This window comes from Coturnix japonica, chromosome 2, assembly GCF_054131305.1.
Source record: "Coturnix japonica strain WE chromosome 2, WE-NBRP24, whole genome shotgun sequence".
Taxonomy (NCBI): domain Eukaryota; kingdom Metazoa; phylum Chordata; class Aves; order Galliformes; family Phasianidae; genus Coturnix; species Coturnix japonica.
This window is the reverse complement of record NC_140664.1, coordinates 105,940,149-105,953,476: the sequence shown is the minus strand read 5'-3', so window position 1 is coordinate 105,953,476 and position 13,328 is coordinate 105,940,149. Positions and strand designations below refer to the sequence as shown.

At 36.7% G+C, this 13,328-nt stretch overlaps 1 long non-coding RNA gene across 1 annotated transcript in view; it reads right to left on the bottom strand.

Annotated features, from left to right (window-relative positions):
* LOC107309262 (uncharacterized) overlaps positions 1-13,328 on the bottom strand; it is a 31,220-nt gene continuing 17,892 nt past the window's right edge. The window contains exons 2-5 of the long non-coding RNA XR_014942963.1: positions 13,182-13,316; positions 11,464-11,521; positions 6,012-6,112; positions 1-104 (exon numbers count right to left, since the gene is read on the bottom strand). This is a non-coding gene — a long non-coding RNA (uncharacterized LOC107309262). The remainder of the gene's footprint in view (positions 105-6,011; positions 6,113-11,463; positions 11,522-13,181; positions 13,317-13,328) is intronic.

The following is a 13,328-nucleotide window of genomic DNA, read 5'->3' as shown; positions in this document are numbered from 1 at the left end:
GCTAACTTACCTGCCTGCAGCCACTCTCCATGACTTTATGCCAGTGCTGTGATAAGGCATTGCTGTGGGTCAGGCTGTGTGCTCTCCTTCTCCTTGTCCCAGTGCTGGAGGAATAAGAAAGGCAGTCAATAGCTTTGGTTGTGTTTGTCCCATTCCTAGAGCTGTTTAAAGCCAGGTTGGATGGGGCATTTGGCAACCTGATCTAGTACTTGATCTAGGATTTGGCAACCCTGCTTATGGCAGGGGGCTGGAACTTGATGAACCCTTCCAACCTAAGCCATTCTATGATTCTAGAAAGGCAAGACACAGAGCAAGGACCACACTGTAATTTCTTTTTCCCTTTGGACAACAGTGTCCAATCACAACTGAATGTTCCTCAGTACAATCCTCCTCAATCTCATATATTTTACATGCATAAAACAGCTTTGCACACCCTGGCACCAAATCCAGCAAAAGCAGCCATGATCCACACCAGCTTCAAAGCATGAGAGCCACTACTGGCTCTGGCTACTCGAAAACAGCTTCAAGCCCAACCTCAACCAAGTCATATCCATGTGTGCATCCTGTGCTTGTAACTGTTTCATGAAGCCGTGGATGGGTTTAGAGGGTGAGATACCCATCATAAGAGGGAATGTACAACAGAGGCAGGATATAGTACTGAAAGTTTGACTGAAAATATAGCCACTACAATTCTATTCTCAATGAAGCAGAAACAGTAACTTACTTTTATATCTACAAAGTTTAATTTGCAGGCTATATATTTGCAAAATTCAAATTACACTAGACTTCTCAGAATCTTCCTTTTTCTCCTACCCCTAGAAACTATGGAAAAGAAAATGTAACTGGGAGACAGTGATGCACAAAAGCAACATTTCTGTTCTCTGTGCCTTTGCCTCTGTTCCTTCAGTTATTATGCCCAAGAGCAGGAAACTTGTTTTCCAGCAAGGAGAGTGAAGGGATGCATTTACAATAGACAGACAGAAGATGCAAATTACAAGCAGGTCCTACCTTCTTCATACCACACAGTGTTCAATCCAGTGAAAAGAAAGAGAGGGTCCAGGTTATTGGGTGGAGGCAGAACTGATACTTCATGCAAATATGGAAATTTAGAAAGCCGACAATAGACAGCTTTGACCTTAGAGCTTTTCAATTGCTATTCTGGAAGCTCAGGATTGACACAGTCCTATTACATGTTGAATGTCAAAAGTCCATTTTATCCAAACTTTACTCAAAATCTGATCAGAGGGAGCTACTTGAATCCCAGTCCTGGTGCTGAGACGTTGCTGGGGGACCAGAATGCACCACCACCAATGCTCATAGATAAACTAGAAGGTTTCTGAGTGAAGTAATTATTGTAAAAACAGGTATAAAGAAGATTTACTATTCTTTCTGGTCAGGCAAGTTCTGATGACAGAAGCCAAAACTAGTGTAAAGAAAATTCTTGTTTTCAAAGTTGTGAAGTTATTGATGGGCTGCCTCATAGTCTCTGATGAAATGAAGTGCTGCTCAAGAGCTGGATCAGAAGACACACAGCCTTCAGGATGTGCAATAGAGGGGATCCCAAGAAGGCACACTGCTCTCAGGCACTTACCAGAGTTCTGCTCTGAATATCTTTGAGAAATGGGATTTTAAATAAATATAGAGCAAATGCATACACAGGGATCTCTGTAAGAAGAATTAGAAGGTCAGTCACAAAGGGTTAAATTCAGTTTATAATTACTCCAGCCGCAGGAAATAAGAACGAAATAGCTGTGATGAGAAAGTTCAAGCAGTTCTTCCTTTCTCCTTCTCTCTTCAAAAGCTAAGTAGATTTTCCTTGAAACTTCCAAATCCCATAGCAAGCAATATTTTTTTTTTTACATGTTTTGTTTTATCTGGAAACCAGATTGCTTCCTGAGCTAGTTACTGATCTTTCTCAATTTGAGTCAGTCTCTGTTAAATTTGTTTTCCTGTTACTGTGTCAGAGACTAATTTGCTGTAATTTATATTAATATATAAATTATAAATATATATTTATAATATATATAAATTAAATTATATATAAATAAATTAAAACCAGTTTAACATGGTCCAAGTGATGGAATTCAGACCAAAAATTCAGTTTTTACACTTGTGAACAGAAATGTAAATTTTATACCCTAGCTAGAATAAAGTACTGCAGCAGGAATTCACTCTGGAAAAAAAAAAAAAAAAAAAAAAGAACCTGCAAGTTCCTTTCTACCCATCACCTTCTTCAGGGTTCAGCGAGTCAGACACAGCCTTCGTTTCTATTTGCAGCTCTGCAGGAAGCTACAGAAAACCTATTGCCAGGGGCTGCAAAAGGAGCGCATTGAAGGAGCTATATTACCTCCCCTGGCTGTGCATTTCCCTGCCAACAGCTGCTACATCTGTAGTGTCCCTCTGGCACAAGGTAGGCTGCAGCAGCATGCTGAAACCCTCACGTGGGCTCCATGGTACTACTGACTGCAGACTGTTTGCCTTTTGTTTCTGTAGCCATAATTCAGGGCTTGGCTGAAGTGGAATTGTGCTGGAAGATGGCAGCTGGGATTGGGCCCTAACTGTAGCCACTGAAAGCACGTCAGACACAAGTTATGCAACATTCTTACTAGCACAGCAATGTAGTTAAACTCATACAGTTACATGGATCTAATCACCTATTAAATCCACTACAACTATGTTATAGGGGTTTCTTTGGCTTTTAGTCAAAAACTGTTGCCCTAGATGCTTTGACAAAATGCAATGACATGAAGCTACAAGGAGTAAAATAGAATTGCAATTGTTAGTGATTTGTCTCAAAATTACATAATTTTGTCTGTTTGTTGTCGTTGTTGTTGTTTTTCTTTCTTCAGCATCAACCAACATCTCATTATTGGCAGAATTCTTACATTTGTATTCAAAGTGAATATAAACAAGTACCTAACAACCACTCTGGTATGATTTTATTAAATGATTCTCTGTGTGAATCAGTGAAGAATATGGAACTGAAACTGCCTGAAACAAAATAAGGAAATTCCTTTGGAATTAAGTGTACAGGAAATCCCTGATCATTAGCATGAGTTCTTTTTCCTTTGGCTGGTTCCCCACTAGTCACCATATAACAAAATTTCTTTAAATCCTAGATTGTCTTCATCCTTCCTAAAGTTTCTGTGGTGTCTTCCCTGGTCTCTAATGGAATCACTTCTGTTCAGGTTTTAATCTCTATTCCTATTATTTCTGTATCTATACAGAGTTCAGGGATTGCTGAGAGCGAAGGGGGTGGCCAGAGCCCTGCTACATTCAGTGTCTGAGTTCCAGCAGATTGCCATGATGGTGCACCACCTTGCAGAGCACGCTGATGTGTTTATGGTTTACTGCAGTATTACTGCCTCACACGCTTATCTCACTCCTTCTTCCTTTGAGAGAATTATGACAATTCAATGGCCCACAGTGCTTAATCTCTTTGAAATCCATTTATACCTAATAACAGAATTTTTTGCAGTTTTGCTATTTTGGCCTGTGATGGAGAGAGTTGAGAGGCTAGCAGGGAGTAAAAGAATGTGTCTTTTTTACCTTGTGAAAACTCTTCTCCTACTACAGAGAAAAGAAACATAATGTCCTCCTGAAGTGAGAAACTGATGATAGAAATGTTCAGTGACAATGCATGCCGGGTGATGTGTTGCCTGGATGACTGTCACATCCCACAGCTGGCAGTGCCCAGGATGCTGCACAGTGAGATGGAGCTTCTGTCAGCACTTCTTCAGTGCTGCTGCATTTCTAGTAGTGGGGCTGTACAACCAGGCACCATTCTGATGGCTGCATTTTGGCCATATGTGTGTGATCTTTCAGCCTTGGTGGCTGAGCACTGCTATAGAACTTCAGAAACAGGGAAAACAGTTTGTGGTCTGTGTGGGCAATGGGGATAGGAAATAAAAGTAGCTTCTCTTTTGCCCAATGCAAAGCTGAACTATGTAATATAGCACTCTCAGAAGTGTGCTGTGTTGTTGACATGGGAAAGCAGCAATGTTGCTTAGGCCTGTTACAACCAGGCTCTGCCTTTCCAATAGACTAGAGATAAAATACAATTTAATGTATAATGTTTCTTGAGGTTCCAATACTGATTTTTCAAGACAAGCTTTAATACTCCCAGGTCTACAGAATATGGAAACGGACATGTTACTGTGTAATAGATAATACAGTCTGGAAGCTTCTGAAAACTGACAAAACACAAACAAAGCTGTTAATAATGATGCTTGTCTTTCTATTTTTTTCTCCCCTAGCAATAGTTAAACAAAACCATACACGACTGCTCCAAATCAATCTATTTCTGCAAAGTCTATTTCCACTTCTTATTTTTCAGCATAAGTATTGTTGGGTTTTTCAGAATTTCATAACCTTCTACCTCTCAGGAGCATTCTCTATGCTCCAATATTGGTAAAATTTGTTTTTATATACTTGATATTTCATCTCTCTTTCAGTTATCAGTTATTTAATGACAATATAAAAAATTGCAATGATTCCTGTCAATAACCAGGTAATTAAAACTCGTAATGCAGTTATTCTTGGTATGGTGATATCTCACTGGACACTTGTGGCATTTGTTTGATTTGGTAACAGAAGAAATAATGTGAGATTACTCCAGACTTCAAAATACAGCAGAGGAATGAAAAGTGAAGTAATGATTTCAGCAGAAAGTTGCCAAAGCCAAAGATGTAAAGCACACACAGGAGATTTCATTTCTGTATACAAGGCTACCCATTTGTTTTCAGAACTCAAATTTGGGCACAGCTGCATAAAAACACGAGAAATAAATATTGGTATTCAAGTCTACATACTTAAACTTATCAAAGCACTCTGTACAGAGCTGCTGTAAGAGACAGAGACAAAGTGCCTGAATTATAAACACCACATTAGTTCATTAGAACAATGCAGCAACCTTGTCAGACTTAGGTGCATCTGGCACTACAGTCAACCCCTCTCCTCATACCTAATAATCAATACTAAGTATTTATTCACTCACATGGAAGCATTTCATAAAATGTTTCTTCTTATTTTGCTCTACAATTACCTCATATGCAATGGAAAATAGGCCAGAAGATGTGTGAACCTCTACGGCCAATAAAGTCAATGGACTTCAGCGGGACTGGGACTTGCAAGACCCAGATTTTTCAGAAACATTTTAGACATCCAGTATTAAGGTTAAGTCTTCATTAGATTAAAGTTTCAGAAGTACTGATCTGATTCTGAAAACTTTTCATCTTAAATGTTGATTGAGACTGATTACAGTAAACCTTGTGTGAACTGCACGGGCTGAATAATGCCTAAGTAGAGGTGTTATTTGTTCTGATAAGATGGAAACACACCAAAAGTACTTAAAAACACTGCAGTTCGATTTAATGATGACTATCATTGCTTCAGAGAATAGAAATTTCTTAACATTTTTACTATAATTACATTTTCTATGTCACAACTGGTTGAAATTTTAGGTACTGTAAAAAGCCTAGTAAAAATATGCTAAACCCAGTACATGAAATATTATGTAGTTCCCATGCTTTGTAATGGATTAATATTTTCTATATCCAAACATCAAAGGAAGACAGAGAAACTCTGTTTGGATCAAAGCTCGTGATACCTCATTTGATTTCTATTCTTGTGTCTGTCAGTAGGAAATGTGACTTGATAAAAACAAAGAAATCTAATAACACAAATCTATTATGATAATCACCTAAAACTGGGAAATAAAAAGTCTACATTTTAAGTATCTCATTTCTGAAGGAGAATCAATAATTTCATGTAATGTGTCTACAGGAAGATCAGTCTCAGAGGTAAATACAAAAGGAGCTCTATTGAGAATTAGAAAACTAGCAGACTACAAAGCTATCCAGAGACTGCTAAAATTAATATATAAAAATACTTAAGTGAGCAGAAGGAAAAATACCAGCAAAAACTGAAGTGTTGCTGTCTCTTATTCTTTCTATAACATAAATATGTTCACTATTTATCATAGAGCAGTTTGTATATCTTGTAATACTTACAATCTAGAATCAGCTGAAACACCAACGACGTGTTCCTTCCTCAGGAGAGTCTATAGGGCTGACAGCTACTGGCCACTCCTTAAAGAAATATTGATTTAATTCTGAAATAGCAGAAAAGTGATTAGAACTAAGATTTGCCAATTTCTAAACAAGCACTCCATCCACTAGGCTACCATCTGAAGGGGAGGTCTACTTTTTCAGTCTTAATTTAATTTGACATAAAATGGTGGATCAAGCTACATTTGTGTGGCACCCACTTTTTTGTGGCTCATTAGACAACCACCTATGAGTTATTGCTAAACTGTTTTACCCAGAGGATTTTAGCAGGGGTAGTAACTGGGTCTGAGTCTGAACTGCTTAGGTATGAACCAGGTGAAAAGCTGGGTGCCTGCTCTCTAACTTCTTTATTTTGCCTGTCTTCCAATGAAAACTCAGAATTTCAGGATTTTCAGCTCAGCCCTGTAAGTACTTATTCCTGCAAGCAAGGGATTTGCGGGAACAGTCCCTTAAGTTTTCATTCTCTGAGTTTAACGTGCCAAAAAATTTTATAGACTATTCTGTGGTTTTGAAATCATGCTTAATGCAGACTTAGTGCCAACAGTTTTTAAATAATTTCCTTCAATATTAGACATAACAGTGCAGTGGAAGTTTGAAATAGAACTCGCTCTCTTGGTTAAATATTATCCCCCTGCCTTTCTGACCTACAAAGTATAAAAGAAAGATCTAGAGTAAATGCTTAAGCATGCATGTAGTCCCATTAACTGCAGTGAGCACAAGAAAACTAAATGAGGATTTATATTTCTTTAAGCTATTATTTTAAGCCTATTCAGATGAACTGAACAATTAAACAAATATTTAGAGAGAGGCATTGGATATATAGTGCTAATTCAGTTTTTCAGTAGGGGAGGCTTCTATTAGCTTAATGGAAAATACTGCATCTTCACAAATACCGAGACTGCCCAAATGATATAGATTTACTGGAAGCTGTTGAAAATCTCATGAATTTGAAATGAAAAAAAAAAAAAAGGGGAGAGGAGAGGAGAGGAGAGGAGAGGAGAGGAGAGGAGAGGAGAGGAGAGGAGAGGAGAGGAGAGGAGAGGAGAGGAGAGGAGAGGAGAGGAGAGGAGAGGAGAGGAGAGGAGAGGAGAGGAGAGGAGAGGAGAGGAGAGGAGAGGAGAGGAGAGGAGAGGAGAGGAGAGGAGAGGAGAGGGAAAGGAAAAAGGAAAAAGGAAAAAGGAAAAGGAAAAGGAAAAGGAAAAGGAAAAGGAAAAGGAAAAGGAAAAGGAAAAGGAAAAGGAAAAGGAAGGAATCATCCAGTTACTTAAGATATCTTGTACACTTGCCAAAGAAAATATTACAGTTTTGAGTGCCAGCTTGAAACTTGTGAAAATGTTGCACAGCATTTCATTCAAATCACAGACTAATAACACAGCTCTCAAAATATTTGAATTAGATGCATCTTTTGAAACTGCTGGATCTTTCACCTGCTGAGAAGACCATGCAAAAACAAATTGTAGATTCAATCTGTTAGACTTAGGCGCCAAGTATCAAAAGATCCAGTTGGTGGCAGCTTCCAGCAGTTGTTTCCAGGTTGATGAAAGTAACATTTTGTTTTCCCAGAAATTAAACTGATCATTTTTATTGCATACGTTATATGTAATTACAAATTAATTCTTGCTGTGTTAAAGAGTTGTGGAGAAAACCCAGTTTCTTATTATCTACTCTAGGACTCTTTCTAACCAAAATATTTTTTTGTGTCAAAGTGGCAAAACTAAGTGCATATGCTGCAACTAGACACATAATGAATCAGTAGTTCAACAAAAGCCAAGTATCTGCAAATTACTGATAATGAAAATGTAGCTTTTTAGCAGTAGGAAAAATGTTTCTGGTAACTTACCCTAAGCAAAATAAGCTTAGTAAATAGGACTTTTTGAATTATTTCTCCCTGCACCAGCTCACTTGAGCTTGGAAACCTTCGGCTGTTCCTGACAGTTTGGCTTCACTGACTCATTCTAACCCAGCTTTGTGTGTTTTATATTCCATGGTACTGTGCCATTTTGAGAGCACACATTGTATTTTTGTTAATAAAATAAGATGTATAAAGTAATTCAGTCTTACAGAATTACTCATTGCCCCTTATGTCATATATATATATATGTTAAAACAAAAAATAAGAGAGAGAGTTGGATCAAGAAAGCAATTAAATTGGGTTAATTGACATTATTCTGGACTCAAAATGTTCATTGGCTCTCAGTCCCACATTTAATAAAGTATTTGTTTGCACAATCCATCTGTGCATAAGTGTTCAAAGGAAAAAAAAAGAGAGAAGAAGACAGAGAGTACAAACAAAGCTTTTAATAGATCCATTAACAAATAGATAAGTTGACATTTATCTTTGATATGTCAATTACAGATGAATCTCATTACTACATTAACACATTTCTCCATAAATTTCCCTTGGGCATGCAAGGCATTCTTTACTGCACTTGTTGTCTTAAAACCAACTGTGCACTTTCCAGCCAGGGAAATAGCAATGCCCACAGCTTTTCATATTATAAAGTTTCTCTTCATCTTCCACTGACACAACCTGATGTTGCTGCAGAAATTGATATCCTCTGACACATGACTGAGAAGGATCAAGCTTCCATCTTAGCCAAATACAAGACTTCTTCATCTTTTCAGCTATGCAGTACAGATATACTCTGCTACCACATTCTGCCATGTTTATGCAAGTCCTATGTGATTGTGTTCTCAAGGTTTATACATTTGCACAGATTATGCACAAGACACTCAGGAGTACACATTTAAGTCGCAAAGTAGGGCTGCTTATCACGTTTTCCATAGAGTCATAGGAGCTCCCAACTGCAGATTTACTAACACTTTTTAACACTTTTTAACTTAACACACACATTTACTAACACTTTCAATTCCCCAAGCATTTATTTACTTGGCTGGCCATTTCTCTTGGGATTCATGTAGTAACGTTTTCAGGTAGGTGGTGAAATAACCTAGATAAATTTTGTAATTTGCAAATCCTCCTCCACTGTTGGGTAGCAAACCTTCACCTAAGTATGGCTATATGTTATCTTTTCTGTTGGAAAGGCAATTCTATTTAGCCTTGACTCAGCTAACTCTGATATTACCTTTAAGCCAAAGGACTTTTCATCAAAGAAAAGACTGCTATATGATATTTTAGCAGAGACAAATAATCTTTTCATGAATAGATTTAGAGAAATCTAACTGATGTGAAGGGTTTATAGGCTTATGTAAGACCTATACATCACAAGTGTGCTTTTAATATATAGTGCATTGCACAGCAAATCTAGTACAGATATCCTTCTGCAAATAATAATTTTGCTGCAGAATATAGAAGGTACATATTGGAGGTGGCTTATTTCAACAGGAAATGAGATTTTACATGGTTTGGGTGGCTTTCTACTTGTTATAAATACACTGTGTAGGTAGATGAGCTACAGCTGAGCTGAGCTGGCTTCACGCAAACTAACAAGTAGCAGTAAGGAGAGTGAGACCCAACAGAGCAATGCATGGACTGGACAAAGTCTAGAGGTGTACAGCAGTGCTAAAATACTATGCTTTTAATATATATTACCAAGCTACACAGCTGAAGTAGTTGACAATGCATACATGGCAATGACAATTAGTGCACCAAAAGTAAAGTGGAAATACTAAAATGCTACCCACTTCTGTAAAGAATGGTTAACCTACAACTACACGAATATATATAAAATTTCCATTGCATAAAAATATGCAGCTGAATGTCACAATGTCTAGGCACATACATACACATTCACAAACAAATAACAATTTGAAATGCTGGCAATTTCTTTACATACCAACCTTTTTATACTTTTCCACTGATGTATTCTAAATAGAATGAGCATAATTTGTAAGGAGCTCAATGAGAAATTCTACTCGGCCTTTTGAAATGATGTATGATGCACACCCTTTAGGCTATATACTCCTTTGAATAAAAGCTCAATAACACTAAAGTTTTTACTTCAAAACAAGAGTATTATGCTTAGATAAATTACATCTATGTTAAAAGATGGGCCCCTAGCATTTTTATTTCAATATTTTAGACAGAAAAGAACATGTTCATCTTTGTTAATACTGGTTCTGGCTACAGATTACAAATCTGTGTTAGTTTAATATTTTCAAAGTAAATTTGAAATCCCTTATCAAGCAAATTCTTTGAATTTTTCTTTACTGAGAAAATCCTACTTCTGCTCCAACGTAGAAAAAAATTGGCCAGATCTGTCTCTATCTTCATTTCCCTGAGATCAAAGCAAATTACATCACAGGCAAACTGAGCTTAGGCTGATCAAATCCATAACACAACACCTACACATGTCTTAATGTGCACATTCCAAACTCATTGTTCTACTTCTGGGTCAAGGTATGGATCTGACTCTGCTATAGTCATAAAATCAAAGAAAAACCCCACAAACCTAAATAGTAGCAAATCTGCTGTAGGACTGAGTTTAAAATACATGGCCTAATTTAAGGCAGAAAACTCATCGATTTTAGACTCATGGCCCAAAGGCAAAAATTCCAGTGCTGTTGCCAGTGAAGGCAGTAGTAGAACTCCCACTGAGTGTGATGTGAGTTGGTTGGTTTTTATATCACACTTGCATTAGAAAGACATTGAGTGAAATGTCCTACCAGCGTTAATAGGATTTTTGTGACTCACCAAGCAAAGACAAAGATTTCATTTCTTAAGTCTGCATCACTAAAGGTCCTGGACTGATACTACTAGTACCGACTGCAAGTGAAATTTTCCAAATTTTTTTCTCTTTCCTAAAAATTTTGCATTTTCTGAGTGCTACTCAGCTCCTTTCTACCTTGATTTTCTTACTTTTTTTTCTCTAAACTTCTTTTCTCTTTTCAAATACAGCTCTTCTCTGTGTATTACTCCAAATAGCATGGTTTTGGAGGCACACAGGGATCCGAGTGAGTATAAAGGGGATTTAAGAAAATGAAACTTCCCTGTTTTTCATTGTTCAATAAACCAAATTGCAATAATGTTTATATATTCCCAAATGTTGTGCAAGTTCACCAAAGTTTTTGATTAGTTAAAGAAGTTGTAGTTAGCTACTGTTATGAGCAGTATTAGCAGTTTTTAGCTCCTCTGCAAGTGTTTTCTATCCACAGATATCAGTAAGCTATTTCCTTAATACCCCTGTTCAATTCTACATCGATGACAGAATTAAACAGAAACTGTTCCTAAGGATCCCCCAGTTGGTGCTAAAGAACAAAGATACAGCTGTAATATTGAGGCCAATCTCAGCTTCCAGAAACCTTTCATAATTCCATTATTAAAATTCCTGGTATCACAAAATGACTTGGTATAGACAAACACATAGGCATAAGATCTGCAATCAGACAAAAACCACAAATGTGATACAGACAACAGAGGATGATTATAGCTTACCAAGTGATGATCAATCAGTAGTTGTGTGGTGTGTTCATAATCTCTCTTCTTTAAGAATCTAGGGGTGGAAATAAATTTTAATTTTTTAAGAAATCAGTAATAGATTTTGTGATCCTGTAATGTCTATTATGCTACAAGCTACAGATAACAGATATGCTGTAAATTCTTCTCTATTAATTAATATACATCCTTTGATAAATGAGTCATGTTTGCCTGCTTATGATATTTTAACACACATTTAATAAGGAATAATTCTATAGAACAAAATGTCAGGAATAGCCATTTCCTTACAACTTCCTTGTTTCATTTTAACACTTATTTAGGAATAATAGGAATTAGAAAATTGTAAAACTTTTTCTTAGAGTTTACAGTTCACTTAGAAACTTCTGGTTATCTGAAGACAAAAGCAAAGTGTGAAAGGTGCCATGAAATCATCTCAATTCTGAACACGATGATAAGATTATTGTTTCCACACTTTTAAAGTAGATTTTTATTGCAATTCCAATGTAGCAGATTTTGGATGTAAAAACATTTCTTATTTAGATTTTTTGTCTCCATGTCATCACCTCTTATCTCTGATACCCATATGAAGCAAGAGAGCAAAGGGCAGAATAGAATTTGGATAGGAAATAAAGGAAATAAATCTATCTAGTAAAGACATAATAACAAAATAAATATTTGAAAATGTAGTCTCTGTCAATATTAATCACAAGTTTTTTATGTGTAAGAAAAGAAAAAGCAGAGAGCCCACAGAAGAGCCTTTCTAGAGGGAGTGAAAGCAAGTATTGGTACAGTAGGATGAACCATGAGCCTGACACTCCAAGCTATCTCTTCTCTTCTCATCAAACCTTAGTTAAACTCCAGTACAGTGTTTTACTATGAGTATAATGGAAACATTGCTGCTTTTACTATTTGAGTTAATCTATAATTAATGTTCCCCTGGAATATTATTTTGGCAGAACTAAAAGCTTTGTTGACTTGTAGATTAACTCTTACATTACACATTATGAGTTAATGGGATAGGCATTTTATAGCCTATAGTTGGCATTTTTATGTCAAACAGCGCATGTACAAGTGGTTTACATCTTTTATTAAGAGAATTAAAATATCTGTGGTGAACAATGTCCTTAAAAAGCTGTTGATGTAGGAAAAAGCATCATACACTGGGCAAGACATTTAAACCTTAGTGAACATTTCATATCAGTACTTCAATGCTTCTGCAAAGCAATAAAATTAGAAATAAAGTGAAAAAATTCTGAATCTGTGCAGAGTAGAATTTTATTTATTTTTTACTCTAGATCTCAGCCCAACACCAAATGTCAATGTCACCTATGCAGTTTGAATACCATGCTCAAGCCTGACAGTAAACAGTTAAATTCATCTCTAATGTAAGCACTGAAATCACTGGAAATTTGCCTGCTTACATTAGGTTTGTTTGGGTTTTTTTAGCTACTATAACTTAAAGTGTTTATTATCAGCTGCATAAAATACACCACTTAAGAACATATGGCTTGGCAAAACATCACCCTTTTCTTTAGTATTTCTGGAGTTTCAGTTTAAAAAAGTCTATAAACTGCAGAAGGAATAAAATAGCTGCAGACTAAAATCAGAAGAACAGTTGGAGATAAGAAAGCATGCTTGCAGGCGATGTGTTTTTAAAGGCAGTCAGAGCACTAAGAGTGGTAATGGAAGCAACAGCAAGTCAAGCATATACATACCGGTTAATGCCTGTTTGGGCAGCTCACGGTTCTCCACACACAGAATTGCTGAATGTATAGCTTTGATGACTATTTTTCAATCTTTGTGTCAAAGCTACCCCTGCACATACACATCTCCTTCCCTACCATTTCATCCTTGAAGATAAA